Raw genomic sequence first — 15,971 nt, 5'->3', positions numbered from 1 at the left:
GGTAGATTCTGCGAAGCACTGCTCTTGCTAGGGCCAGTGTTAGCAACACTTCCGGTTTGAGCCCCGAGAGCTCACCTACACGCTAGGGTAAAGCTGAAATAGCCTCTCAAGGCTATCAGCATAGATAAGAAAAAAATACCTACGGGAACACAGATTAGTCAGTGTACCGATTACAGATACCAGAGAACAGTTCTGCTACATTATGCGACTTCATTTATCACAATTAATACATAACTCTAAGCAACATTATTAAATAATTTTTAATAATAGTATAATATTATATGTACGATGATTCGAATATGATTCATATTCATACAGGCGTAAAAGGGGAATGCTCATTTCAGGCCCAAAGCGGACAATAGATTAGAGAAAAAATACTTAGTGCATTAATTTTGTCATAAATAAATATGCATTTACTTTGTTCCAAATAAGCGCCACTACAGTTTACAATAAGTAGTTTAAAAAAAGTAACTATTGAAAAAACAAGGTTTTTGATTTTTGCGGGAAAAATATTGCCAGTATTAAGTAAACAATTTAAGTATATAATTAAATAACTATAAGTATTATCATGAATCGATCGATTTTAATGGATTATAAGCACATAAAAAATAACATCAAAGACATACCCATTGGACTCGTAACTTGTAACTATACTTGAGACCTTAGATACTTTACTAGTATTGTTATTTAAATATGTACAACTAAAACAAAAACATAAAAAATAAAAAATAATGTGTACTCGTAAAAAAATTATTAAATTATTAAGAAATAGATCAATTATCGGTTATTTAAAAAAATAATCGATATATGAATTTCATGTAATTATTTTTCTTTATACTGACAACACTGAATTTAATCTGACTGACTGACACTTCGCAGTTCGCTTACTGCTTGTGTTTGCGTTTAAAATGAATGTGTTTGTTGATTTTTCTTCGATTTATTTTACTTTTATCAATAACATTTCATACTAAGACTGAAAAACATTGTGTGAATTATGGTTTTAACGTGACCGAGATTTAAAACCGTGTAGGTATATGCTCTCCTGTGCTATTTTTAGAAAATTTACTAATTGTGTATAAAGATCAAGAAAATATAGATATTTAAAGAAGTATGTGTGTTTTTTTATACCCTAATAACTACAATTGGATAAAAATACATTAGGAACATCTTAAACATTAAGAAAAGAAAAGTTCTTGAAGTATATCACAATCTGACACTTATTTATATAGAAAATTAACCTCAAAACGAATTTTTATTTTTAATATTTTTTTACTATAGTGGCGTTAATTTCAATATATTTTTTAGATATCCAATACATTTAAGAATTTGAATCAGTCTATTTTTATAGTAATATTTGATGTCCATCTTGGGCCCAGCACAATATGGAGAGTGGGCATTCCCCTTCACTATCAATTTCCCAACATATCGTTTTTAGTAGTCGATGTGCAATTGATATTATTGAAAGATGAGAGAATGTCCGAAAATTACGGATATGCTCTGCGGTCACGTCAACGGTCCAACATCTAGGGGGCGTGACGCTGTTCTCACGGTAACCGCTTGTGGAATTGCTTCACTTTCTAAACTCGTGACTTAGTGTCACGTGTTCGTGTGTACTCTTCGATTTAAGGGGCAGCCTGACTTCTGCACAGTTCTCTACAGTAAGTACGAAGAGTCTACGAATGATTTTTAATGTTTTTATTTTTTATTTTATTCAATTCACATGTTTCTATATAACGGAATACCGTAAGTAAAATATAATAAAAATTGACGTTTTAAGGGGCTGTCTGACTTCTGCACAGTTCTGTACAATACGAAGAGTCTATGAATGATTTTTAATACGTTTTATTTTTATTTTATTAAGTTCAGATGTGTCTATGGTCTATATAACGGGATATCGTAAGTAAAAACAAAACAAATCCAAATGATATTTCGTTTTTTTTTTTGTTTTGACAGATATTTCCTGCAACTTTATAGCCTGTTTTTTTGTTTTTTTTTTAAGCTCCATCTCGATTACGCTTCATTGTGAGTTTCGCTGATTATAAGAAATACATGGGTTTCTTAACTCGCGCGCCACCTACCGTTCGTTTATGGTATTTTTTATTTATTTATTGCTTAAATGGATGGACGAGCTCAAGGCCCACCTGGTGTTAAGTGGTTACCGGAACCCATAGACATCTACAACGTAAGTGCCGCCACTCACCTTGAGATATTAGTTCTAATGGTGGTGATTGTAGCCCAGTAGTAAAATAAGTGGGAATACTAGGCAAGACTGCCGAGGGCAATGACAGGGCAAATGACGAAGAAGTGTTAAGTAGTTCCCAATTTGAGCCTGGGTATGTATATGTGTTTGAATTTGACAATTAAATAAGTATTGTTGGCGTAAGTGAGGTTACATAAAGGCCGTATAATCGTTTGGCGTCAGATACATTTTGCTGGAGGTATTGTTGTATTTTTGTGGGCTCGCGTGGGTAGGTATCGCCATATCGCGAAGCAGTAAGACGTTCAGTTTGAAGAGCGGAACAATTATAAAATACAATTGAGAAATAATTTCTCTAGGCCAAATTTACACACATACACATGGTGGACAGAGAGCTATATTGCATTAGAGCTTGCAAACAATTGTTTATAACACGACAGCCATAAGGTTATTTTAAAAACTACCTATTTACACAGAGACAAAGGAGCCTTAACATTATTTTAATCAGATATTCGGCATGAGTAAAAACAAAACACACACGTGTTATCCATCAATGAAATCGAAAGTTGCAGTGCAATCTCGTATGTTATAGTGTGAAGTTTAGATAATTTTTTGGGACGGATCTTTTTATTACTTTAAAAAATTCAATGTTTATGTGTGAATTTAATGAATTATTTTATTTTTATTTTCATCAATTTCTAATTTGATATAGTACTAGCGACCCGCCCTCGCTTCGCTTCGGAAACATTAAAACACACATGAAACCAAAAAAATAAAATAAAAAATTAATTAAAAAAAGTAGCCTATGTTCATCAGGGACAATGTCGGCTTCTAATAGAAAAAGAATTTTTCAAATCGGTCCAGTAGTTTCGGAGCCTATTCGAAACAAACAAACAAACAAATCTTTCCTCTTTATAATATTATAAGTATATAAGTATATAAGTATAAGTATAAGTATAGATCTACATTCGATGTTTTTGCGTTAGATAATTGATAGCCCTGTTGTTGAGTAGGGACCAGAGTACATAGACAACACGATCCGTTGGCCCTTTAAAAAAAGTTGCACTTCTGAAATAAAGTTTTACGACCGCCTCGACCGAGAGTACTGCGATTGGTAAAACAGCTTATAAAACGGGAAGCTTCAGTTTGAAAAGATGTTTAATTATGCCGCGGCTCAAATCCCGTACACGGGTACCAATTTCTCTGAGAAAATACGTACTTTCAAGTCTGTATGAACCAGGGGGCATTGTGAATCCTAACCGGAGACCGCCACCGTTCTATCTAATTCTTTAGCGAAGTAATAGTGCTTTCCAATTTGAAAGGCAGGACAGCCATTACATGATACAATTGAGGCTTCGATCTCACGTATCGAGGTGGCCTGCAGAATCCACATTATCAATGTTTGCGGCTATCACTTCACACCAGGTGGACCACGATCTAGCCATTTAGTCTTCTTCTTTCTTTCCTATTACTCTCTACTGGAGTGTAGGGTTCGAATCAAATTCTTCCATTTGCATCCATCTTGGGCAGTGTGTTCTGGCTCCTTCCACATCATGCCAAAGACATCTAGTTCCCGCTCTACTGAACGATGCCAAGTTGTTCTGGGATGGCCGAATTTCTTTTGTCAGACACTTTCCAGGTCAGTACGCTCATTTAGTGTAATAAAAAATATTAAAATACTTATATTGACCAAGAGAGTTGACGCTTTTTAAACACTGCCACAACTGAACAATACATTGTAATAGATCATTTGAATTATGATTACAAGGTGAATAATCTGAATTAAGCGGTAAAGTCTACGGATACTCTTATTCTTCTTTTCCACCTTGTCCCACTAGGTGGGGTCGGCACAGACAATTTTTCTCTTCCATTCTCTTCTATCAGCCGTCATCTCATCACTCAGTCCTCTCTCTCTCATATCGTCATTCACACACTCCAACAATGTCTTCTTCAGTCGACCTCTTCCCGCTCTACCTTGCACTACCATTTCCATACATCTCATAGTCACATGCATCTTCTCTCTACGCATCACATTTCCATACCACGCTAACCATCCGCTCTTTGATTTGTTGATTACCGGGGTTACTTTCACACTTCCTCTGATATACTCATTCTTTATCTTGTCCATTCTTGTCACTCCATAATGATAGGGCTGCCTGCTGAGTTTCTCGCCGGATCCTCACAGCGAGTCGCGATTCCGATCCGGTAGTAGGTTCATTCGAGAAGCAGCTGTCTTTAAGTTGCTAGGACTCTTCCAGAGGCGTTCGGATATCTGTTAGCAAATCTTACCCCTCCTGGCTGAGCCTGTGCTCGTCCACCTATCCTGGTGAAACTGGAAAGGCCTCGGTTCCACCAGTCCGTCCTTAACAAAAAATAATAACGATAGGGCTCCAGTAGTGGACCCACATCGACGACAAAGAATCAGTCCAATCTGTAATAGCAGTAAAAGTCGATAAGTCTAACGCTGTATGATTATAAAAATAATATTAAACAAATCGCTACACAAAATGTACAATTCTGTTAAGTAAGTCCCATCATGAATTTATCGTAACATGTTTATAAACATTGAAACATTATCGTAAACATTCAACGGCCCACTGACTCGAATTGTTTATTCTAATATGTTAACGGTGTAAACAAATGTAAGGAAGATCTTTTTAAAGCACAATTTAATGTTTGTGTCTGTTTTATAAGATAATAAATAACAACAACATTTTATTGTTTTAATAATAATATGAGAAAATTATTATTTACGATTATTTATTAAACTATATCTAATATCGGGTTTGTAAATAAGGAAATATATTGGTGGATGTAGTACAAAGCTAATTTCTTTATGAAACTTAATATACCTCATTGAGTGCCAGGAAGTGTCAAGGAATATTATGAAAACAATAGATATAATGTAACCGTTCATAATATATGTAGATTTTAAATTATTCACCGTATGTAAAATTCTGACGTCATCGGTATTGCTCGATTACGAAGGTTTGCATAAAATTAGAAGACTTTTTGTTATGTTTTTATGAATGTATAGGCAGAAGACTTCTCCTAGCGAGCAAAGGTTGTCTGAGTCTGTAGCTGGCGCCGGGAGCTTCGGGGTAGAAACAGGCAGGATGGTGGTACATACCTACCCGAGCGAGCTCCAGTAGCCTTCATTCGTTAAAAATTAAGTCATCTACCAACCTGGTAGTAAAAAATTTCAGGGTAGAAATTAAGAAGAGAATCAGGTGTGAACATAGAGTTACAAGAGAATTACTACGGAGGGATAATCGAGAAGCAGTTGCGGTAAGTTGAAGTGAACGGGATCGCCAGTATCTTTTGATAAATCCGAAGAGGCGGTAGGCATCATATTTGATAAATGCCTGAATCTCGCTTACGAAATTTTCAAGATAGCTTGCATATATACAAGTTCCGAACAACAACATTCGGACCATCGGTCTACCGAGCAATATCACGCGCTCAATGGAAGATCTTCCTTTCGTCGTTTATACCTAGTCTTATCAACAAAATTATCATTCAGAATATTCTTGACTTTTTTCTTCTTCTTTGATCAAATTCCCTTATCGAAAGCACGGTGTGTGGTCTCTGATTTAAAGAATCTTGGCTTAATTTCAATACAAACAGAGCCCCGACAAATAATAGCGTTGAATGTGACCCGTCGATGCCAGACGATGCGTTCGTCATGATAATTCACATTGCGAACACGCATCGCCCTCGTAATGGCAGACGCACTGACGCCAATCAAACTATTGTTTGTTGAAACAACACCAAATGTGGATCAAAGGACCGCCAGTTCTTGAATAGTTACGTTATTTTTATGTGAGTCAGAAGCAAATGTTCGTAATTGTAAATCTCTATATGTATATAAAAATGAATTGCTGTTCGTTAGTCTCGCTAAAACTCGAGAACGGCTGGACCTATTTGGCTAATATTGGTCTTTAATTATTCGTGGAAGTCCAGGGAAGGTTTAAAAGGTGAGAAAATATAAAAAAGCTTGGAATTATATAAAAACAAACAGTTTTGTTTTTTTGATGTGTCCTCTTGATGTCTTTTATTTATCGATTGAGTCACTACGAAGTCTGCCGGGTCAGCTAATAACTAAAATAGACAAGACGAGCGTGCGGTCTTACTTCAGATAATTGTTTTAAGTGTACATTTCTTTAGCACCATAGTGATTTGAAAATCGATAAAACAGAACTGACATTCGGAAAGCGACTAATAAGTACTACTTACTATACTCTAAATATATATTTTTCTTTTTGCGTGGATCACGAGTATGTGTATGCACAAATGAGAATAACATTAACCGACCACAATAAATACGTAAAAGCTGTAACGTCGATGCGAAATTGATATTAGATTTGGAGAAACATAAAATAATGAAATCGGCATCTTTAATCGTACTTCTGCTTTCGTTACAGATGATGTTATTTTTTTTATTGCATAGTTGGTGGTAAGTTGTTACCGGAGCCCTTTTTTTTTAAGAGATTTTATGACGTGGTAACTGAGACCTTTAAGTCATGTCTTATTTTAATTTATATTATTCATATTTTTATGAAAAATAATATTATGGAGTGAAATGAAATGAAGATGATTAATTTGAGACACTAATCAACTGGGATGAAATTAAATGAAATGAATTGAGATGATATGGGATGAAATATAATTTCAGTAAAATTGTGGTCATTTACTAAGATTTTTTCAGTGGACTTTTTGGAGGATCCCGAGAAGTTACGTCCAGCGGCTTTGTTTCATTTTCCCACATTTGTGCACTTTCACAGATATTAAACATTTAATAAACTACCATTATTACACATTTAAACCCGAAGGAACACTAAATAGACAAAATAAAACAAATTACACAACTTCACTCCTCGCGTTCCCGCCAAAAAGTCCACCAGAGCCCATAGACGCCTACAACGTAAATACCCTCACCCACCTTGAGATATAAGTTCTAAGGTCGCAGTATAGTTACAACGGCTGCCCCACCCTTCAAACCGAAACGCATTACTGCTTCGACTGAAATAGGCAGGTTGATGGTACCTAACCGTGCGGACTCACAAGTCCTATCCGCGAAATATTCGAAAATACGGCAGAATGAAGAACTATCTCGCAAATGTAATACTTATGATTTATCTAGTTGCCTAAAACCGCTTCGGTTATTTGGTTCTTTATATTTCTATCATAAAGCGATCGGACCGTGTCGACGTACTGGGGGTACACGATGAAAATATTGACGCTAATTAGAATTATTCATAAGTTTATTGTTGTAACTTTCTATTTTATTTTCTACTAGTTGACGAGCATTTTCATATTTATTTACCTTTTAAACCTTCTCTGGGCTTCCACAAATAATTTAAGACAAAAATTAGTCAAATCGGTCCAGCCGTTCTCGAGTTTTAGCGAGACTAACTAACAGCAATTCATTTTTATATATTTTCTATTAGATTATTTGAGGCCTATAAAATCAAAGGCAGCTAAATCCAAGTCTGTCAAATATTCAGGTAAACTACAAAAATCGGCCCTAAATACGTCATTACGGATCCTCCCGATCCATCGAAGTACTGCTATTGCTAGGGCCAGTGTTGCTAACACTGCAGTACTTGCAGTTTGCGGTAGGCAGCGGCTTGGCTCTGCTCCTGGCATTGCTGAAGCCCATGGGCGACGGTAACCACTCACCATCAGGTGGGCCGTATGCTCGTCTGCCTACAAGGGCAATAAAAAAAAAAATAACACTCCCGGTTTGAGAAGCTGAAATAACTTTGTTCGGATAGCTAGGATATTCTTTATTTTAAAGTAGATTTATAAAGAATGAGAATATTACTAATAATCTGAATTTTAAATCATAAAACTTCGTTTATTAGTACTTAGTGCAGAGTAAAAATAATTTTTTTTAACGGAATTTGTTAGAGATTTAGCTGCATTTGTTATAACATAAAAACACTAAAGCGTGTCCAACTAACTAACCAAGATAGCGCCATTGTTAACACCTTTTTCGACATTAAGGCGTTTAGCTGCCTTTGATATTATAGGCCTCATTTTTCGTTGGTCGCCCCAGATTTTCGGGAAAGATCCGGCTGATCGTCGTGGTCGTATGTCAGATGCCACTAACAGACACGTTGTGTCGCGAAATTTATATGGACTTCATTTCCGAGCCAATGCTCAATTTGATCAGAACCAAGAGAGTTGGTAAAGCGCGCCTCGGCATTGGCTCTGACATTTTCAATACGACGGTGACCACTCATGATCATGTGACTCTTAAGTTCATTTGCATTCGATATATTAATAACTAGCGGCCCGCTCCGGCTCCGGTCGGGTCAACAAAAATTTCAATAATATTTGACGTTGTTTTATTTTTTTAATTTAATTATTAGGCGAGAGAATATGTATTATTTTCAGTATAATTTACTACACGGATAAGAGACTCAAGTAGATTAGAAACGTCTAAGATATCAATCAGGTCAATCTGTTTTGACACTAACCATCGTAAGTGTACATATTATGCACATAATATTATATTACGTATTTATTACGCACCGGCGGCGTTCGCAATATGCAAATGTACTAATGTAATGTGCAAACACAAGCCACAGCCGGTGTTTTGTTAGGCAATTATCGCTAACGTACCGCAACACAGATCTTAAAGTTTTTTACGTAAACATTCTATAGAGATGTCTGGGTGAAAATAAATATGTACCGTAGAAACATTTATTAGTTTATTAAGAAATACAATTTGTCGACATTAGCACAAAAAAACATAAATCAATACGACATTGGGATCAAATACGGAACTATACACTGAGAAAATACATATGTAACTAATGATAGTAATAATCAATACGTTTTAAATCATAATTAGGTACACCCGTTATCGTCCATCCACAACCTGCCTACAAAGAATATTGCGGCATTTTGGTCATAATGCACGCAGAGATATCAGCAATTTGGAAAGCCTTGTGGTGACCGGCAATATCGAGGGAAAAAGGCCTAGGGGTAGAGGTCCCAAACGATGGTCGGACCAAATAGTGGAGGAACTGAAAATACCTGTCGGCGATGCACTCCACCAAGCTACAGAACGGGATCGACGAAGACAGCTAGTTGACGGAATCGGACGGAGTCACGATCCTCATCAATGAGGGATCGATTGAAGAGAGAGAGAGGTACTCGTTAATGTAAATGAGTCTACGTCACTACATGAACGCTCGTGCGTGTTCCTAGTATCCGTAACTTAACCTATATATTAATACGTGAAGCAAAAACTTTGTACCCCTTTTTACGAAAATTGGGCGAACGGAGGAGTATAAAATTTCCCACACTTATAGAGAATATAGAGAAAGAGTGCAGAATGTTAATATTTTTGTTAATTATGCATCAAAATTTAAATTAAATTAAATCAATAAAAAAAACATTACACACACTACCATGTATTTGACACATACGCATGCATACTATTTGTATTATGTCAAACTTTTCTTATTGCTTATAGTCTGTGGTCAAATTGAGAATAGACTAAATATCGTTTGTCTTTGTTAATACATATTTGTCTAAAGTATATATACAAACTTATAATTATAATTATACAATTTACTGTAAAAAATATTTCTTGATGTTAACGTTTAATTTTACACAGACATTAATATAATGGCTGTAAAAAGGCGAGTATGCGAGCTTATGTCACAGGCAGTCTTGTTCGACGAGCGAACTAATCCACAGGACACAGCCCACTGAATAGCACGATGGATCTTCTCAGCGGATCGCGATTCCGATCCGCTGGTAGATTCTGCGACACACTACTTTTTTTTGAGTCTGCGGAGAATAAACGCGGCACGGTCGCAGACTGAGACGCACTGCTTTTGCTAGGGCTAGTGTTAGCAAATTCTCTCAGGTTGAGCACGTAAGCTCACCTGCCAGTCCGTGCGTAGCTGTAATAGCCCCCTAAGCTACCAGCGCATAGGTAGGGAAAAAACGGTCACCCTACATTTTGTAGTTTATATCCGGTTACCGAACAACACCAGGCGGACAATGGTTCACCTGCCCATTCCTGTGACACAAATAATCGGTATCGTAGAAATAAAAACACCCGAATCCATTATCTTGACAAAGTTGCGCAGCACCAAACCAAGCGTCAAATTAAAAACCGCGTTTTTTTATAGCTTAGATAGGTGGACGAGCTCACAGCCTACCTGGTGTTAAGTGGTTACTGGAGCCCATAGACATCTACAAAGTAAATGCGCCACCCATCTTGAGATATTAAGTTCTAAGGTCTCAGTATTGTTACAACGGCTGCCCCACCCTTCAAACCGAAACGCATTACTGCTTCACGGCAGAAATAGACAGGGTGGTGGTACCTACCCGTGCGGACTCACAAGAGGTCCTACCACCAGTAAACCAGAGGTCCTTACAAACTAACGTATTTTTTCATTAAATAAAATTAATATACAAATAATTGTTATTCAATAGACGCCATTAACAATTTTCAAGGTGTAACACGACATATTTTTAAAACAGGTTTTTTATGTGTGTGTATTATGATTTCAATAAACACGATTACATAAATTCTTAGAACAACCGACGGACGGGCGATAAGCGATAGGTGATATTGGTTATTTTAGTTATCTTTGGCACTGACATGTTGTGTTATTTCACTTTTGGCATATACAAATCAAATGTTTCTCCGGATGTTAATCAGATTGTAGGTATAACGACAGAAGGAAGATCTTCCACCGAGCGGGTGATATTTCTCGGTAGACCGATGCCGCGACGGTCCAAATGTTGTTGAACTTATATATGCAAGCTTATCCTGAAAATGTGGTAAGCGAGATTCAGGCATTTATCTCAGGCATATCTTGTGTTGTATGATGGCTACCGCCACAAGATAATAGCGTATATTCGATCCGAATTGCCTCGAAATATGTACGAAATATGTAGTTAATAATTTTAAATCTCAATACGTGTAAATCACGCCATACTTCAAAGCCATTCGTCCATTTCCCAGATCGCTGAAGCTTATGACTTAGACTGTTTACATTTCAAGTAAGCAGATCGTAAGTCTATGCGCACGATGGTTGTACGAGCTGATGTCATAAATGCGAATTATGGATACGCACCACGAAAATATCCTTGGTACACATGTTATTTAAGTTTAAACGTGATGTAGCAGTTTAGTATTTGTTTGTTTAAGGACTGAATTTAACGGGGTTTTGTGGAATGTATTATTTAATTTAATTGTCTAAATTAATTTTTTTTTACCTAAGCTGATAGCCTTGAGAGGCTATGTCAGCGTAACCGGACAAGTAGGTGAGCTCACGGGGCTCAAATCAGGAGTGTTGCTAACACTGGCCCTAGCAAGGCCAGTGCTTCGCAGAATCTACCACCGGATCGGAAACGCGACCCACTGAGAAGATCCGGCGAGAAACTCAGTGGGCTGTGTCTATGTGTTAGTTTACTCGTCGAGCCCTTCGGCGCAAGTGACGGGTTCGGCGAGGAGGCTCGGTGCCTGAGGTACCTAAAAGCACCGTTAATGGATCAGGAGGATCCGTAATGACGTGTTCAGGGTGACGTCGACCATTTTCCATTCGGTCCACAGGATCGGGTGTGTAATTTTCGGTATTTATTTTCAAGTTCATATTTATTATATATATGTGCCGACACGAACCTGTGGTTTCTCGATCACGATACCAATGGGACTAAGCGAAAAAATGGCGGTTCTTTAAAAAATAAGCATTAGGTCAGTCTTATAAGTAAAATCTGTAAACAGCATCCAAGAGGTGAGTCAAATATGGGCGCCATGGCTGATAACGCAATCTCCATAGTCGGGGCTAATCCTGTCATAGCAAGATAAACAGTGCACGGCGATAACGAAGCCGTGATAGCGGTGACCGCTCGAATATTTAATTTAAAACAACGGAAGCCTAAATTAAAGCCTTTTGACAATATTTACCCGTGTGTGTTTCAAGATTTCAATTATCATTTAAATGACTCAATTTACCTGTGGGCAGTTTAATTTATCGTAAGAGAATACAGCACCATCAATCAGAAATATAAAATACAATAGTTTTCCACATCATTTCTTAAACATTCACTTTCAATTGTCTATACAAGCAAGCTCTATACAAATCTATTATAAATGACATAAAAATACAGTAGCAGATATACTTATGTAGGCAATTTGATTATAGCATTATGGCTATTATCAGTTTTGTATGAAAACAATGCGGCGTTTGATAAAACAACACGTTCGATATTTTAGATAATGATTCGGAATGCCAAAATACAAGGTCATATGTTAAATTGATTTTTTTAAGACACAGTCGGAGTTGAGTACTGGCAGAGACGTCGATATCCGCATTCACTGCGAAGCACCTGTTTGCAAGATTGCCACAATTCCATTCAGCCTACTGAATTTCTCGCCGGACCTTCTCAGTGGGTCGTGTTTCCGATCCGGTGGTAGATTCTGCGAAGCACTGCTCTTGCTAGGGCCAGTGTTAGCTAGCAACACTTCCGGTTTGAGCCCCGTGAGCTCACCTAAACGTCAAGGCGAAGCTGAAATAGTCTCTTGAGGTTATCAGCATAGGTAGGGAAAAAAACAGTTCCAGCGAAAGCATGTTGAGGTTTTTAGATTATTTTTGGGTATATTAATGGTAAATTCTTATTGAGGTTTTGACTGTAACGGGATTCTTAGCATCAGGTTCGAAGGAAAATCCAAATTATTGTCAATTAATTACTGAAGTTCTTGTGGTTGATGTTTTGAAGGAATTAAGGACAGACTTGAAATTTTTGGGGACTAAGATCGGATTTACTGTTAAATCCTTGTTTTTATTCTTGTAACTTACAATGTTCCATACATTTCGACGAAAGAATGAAAAATTGTATGGATAAACTAGCTGACCCGGCAGACTTCGTAGTGCCTCAATCGATAGATAAGAGACTTTTGTATACAATAAACTTAAAACAAACAAAAGGAATCCGTCCGACGGGGGACATATCAAAACAAAATTGGTATTTTTATTTAATTCCGAGCATTTTCATATTTATCTAACCTTTTAAACCTTCTCTGGACTTCCACAAATAATTCAAGACAAAAATTAACCAAATCGAACGACGGTCGATCGACTAACGAACAGCAATTCATTTTTATATATATAGATTAACTATGTACAGTTTCCCCGTACAAATTATCTCAAACTGTCAGATTTTTCTACGTCACTAATAATTACCGTAAAAGGCATTGTAATAATCACACGAACATGCAACAGTGTCGTGTGAATTTCATACCTTTTACGTTTATTTTACACAACGTAAGATTCCTCGACCAAATAAGCGGGTTCTACAAAGATGGATTGCGGCAACTCAGTTTGTCCTAAGCTGTTGGTTTGTTGCGTGATGTGAATCAGCGTTTGTCAAAGTTTTGTTGAGGACATAAAAAGACAAATAATATTTTTAATATCTTCCCAAACGTAAAAAAAACGACCAAATTCAATTCAGTACTTTGGCTATATTCTTTGACTATCATTCTTATATTTATTCTCAATAAGTGTGGGGAATTTAATGCTCTTCCGTCCGAATTTTTTTCGTAAAAAGGGCTACAAAGTGTATGCTTCACGTATTAATATAGTGATGATCAATCAGTATCACATCAGTATATAATATTGACTAATTGACAATAAGTATATGTATTTTGAATATCAGTAAATGATCAGAGTATGCAATTCGGAACTTTTTTTTATTTTTTTTTATTGCCTAGATGGGTGGACGAGCTCACAGCCCACCTGATGTTAAGTGGTTACTGGAGCCCATAGACATCTACAACGTAGACGCGCCACCCACCTTGAGATACAAGTTCTAAAATCTCAGTATAGTTACAACGGCTACCCCACCCTTCAAACCGAAACGCATTACTGCTTCACGGCAGAAATAAGCAGGGCGGTGGTACCTATCCGCGCGGACTCACAAGAGGTCCTACCACCAGTATTTCCCACAGGTGAAATACTGGTGGTACGATGTTATTCCTTCACCGTGGAAGTCAATCGTGAACATTTGTTGAGTACATATTTCATTAGAAAAATTGGTACCCGCCTGCGGGATTCGAACACCGGTGCATCGCTTCAACACGAATGCACCGGACGTCTTATCCTTTAGGCCACGACGACTTCTGAGAGATTACGAGATTATTTTCATGCAAACACTAGTGGTAGGACCTTTTGTGAGTCCGCACGGGTAGGTACCACCACCCCGCCTATTTCCGCCGTGAAGCAGTAATGCGTTTCGGTTCGAAGGGTGGTGTAGCCGTTGTAACTATACTGAGACCTTAGAACTTATATCTCGAGGTGGGTGGCGCATTTATGTTGTAGATGTCTATGGGCTCCAGTAACCACTTAACACCAGGTGGGTTGTGAGCTCGTCCATCCATCTAAGCAATAAAAAAAAAACAGAACGCAAAAAGTGAATACGTAACACACACTCGATGCATGCATATATTCAACACACATTTCTGTTACACTGTTTACGTAGAATACTAATCTAGACAGTTAGTAAATATAGACGACCTTGGATAATATTCTTTAAATTATCGTGACACTGTACAGTTTCAAATCTTTCTGTGTTCTTAAGGGTGATATAGACCTAATTCTATACTACTATGTATGTAGTTCTGTAGCCACCATTGATCCCTGTTATAATTCCCTCATTGAATTAATTAAATAATGTTTGCATTTCATATATCATCACTACATTGTATAAAACAAAGTCGCTTTCTCTGTCCCTATATCCCTGTGTATGCTTAAATCTTTAAAACTACGCAACGGATTTTTGATGTGGTTTTTTTTAATAGATAGCGTGATTGACGAGGAAGGTTTATATGTATAATAACATCCATTAAATAGTGGAGAAATCAATAATAAATTACAGTTGCCGAAGCGAAGCGAGGGCGGGTCGCTAGTGTATAATAAATGAATACATTTAAAAAATATATCAACCTCAAATATTTCTTATACTTAATGTACGAAAGTTTTCATAAACCCGAAAAAAGATTGGTTACTATAAGTTAATAACGGGACTTAAAGCTAACATCAATCTCGTTAACGAAAATTGATGACTTTTCCACTCACAAAAACGAAGGACCTAATGCGTACAATTTTTAAAAAAATCTAAATCCTTCGCACTTTCCTAAGATTCGAGCGAGTTATTTATCTAAATTTGTTCTTATCCGATTACATCCTACTTCTTATATAAGATCAATAGTAGATTAAGATAACAAAGAACAAAAGAGGGATGGAGTTGTAAAAAAAACTTTTTTATTCTCAACCCATATTCAATTCAGGACACAGCGCAATAGGTTATTTAGTATGTAGGAAATAACGCTAGATCATGGACGCAACAGATATAGATCAGATACGTGATCCACCTGCCCTTATACAGAGCGGGCGCCACTCGCGGTGGTCCGATTACACCTTATACAGGCTTCTGGTGGGTACATCGAGCGCTATTGCAAGTTGTACCGTTATGACGCAAAGCAATATTGTGTTTCTTTCTACACATACTGGCTTGGAGAGGAGATTAATTATTAATGTAAATTCTATTCTATTCGTTTTTTCTCCTTTTTATACAGTGATTTGTCTTATCGTGGCCGCCGGGAATTACATACCCGATCCTGTAGACAGAATGGTAAAGAGTCGACGTCGCCCTAAACACGTCATTACGGATCCTTTCAATCCATTAACGGTGCTTTTAGGTATCACAAGCACCGGTCACTGTCCTCGCTGTACCCGACGCT

The 15,971-nt window shown here is 37.1% G+C and overlaps 1 protein-coding gene across 3 annotated transcripts in view; it reads right to left on the bottom strand.

Moving 5' to 3' along the window:
• Klp31E (kinesin-like protein 31E) overlaps positions 1-15,971 on the bottom strand; it is a 90,160-nt gene that overhangs the window by 39,105 nt on the left and 35,084 nt on the right. The window lies entirely within an intron of this gene.

This window comes from Bombyx mandarina, chromosome 05 (assembly GCF_030267445.1).
Source record: "Bombyx mandarina strain Sakado chromosome 05, ASM3026744v2".
Classification (NCBI taxonomy): Eukaryota; Metazoa; Arthropoda; class Insecta; order Lepidoptera; family Bombycidae; genus Bombyx; species Bombyx mandarina.
Note: the sequence above shows the minus strand (reverse complement) of the source record. Positions and strands in the feature narration are given on the sequence as shown.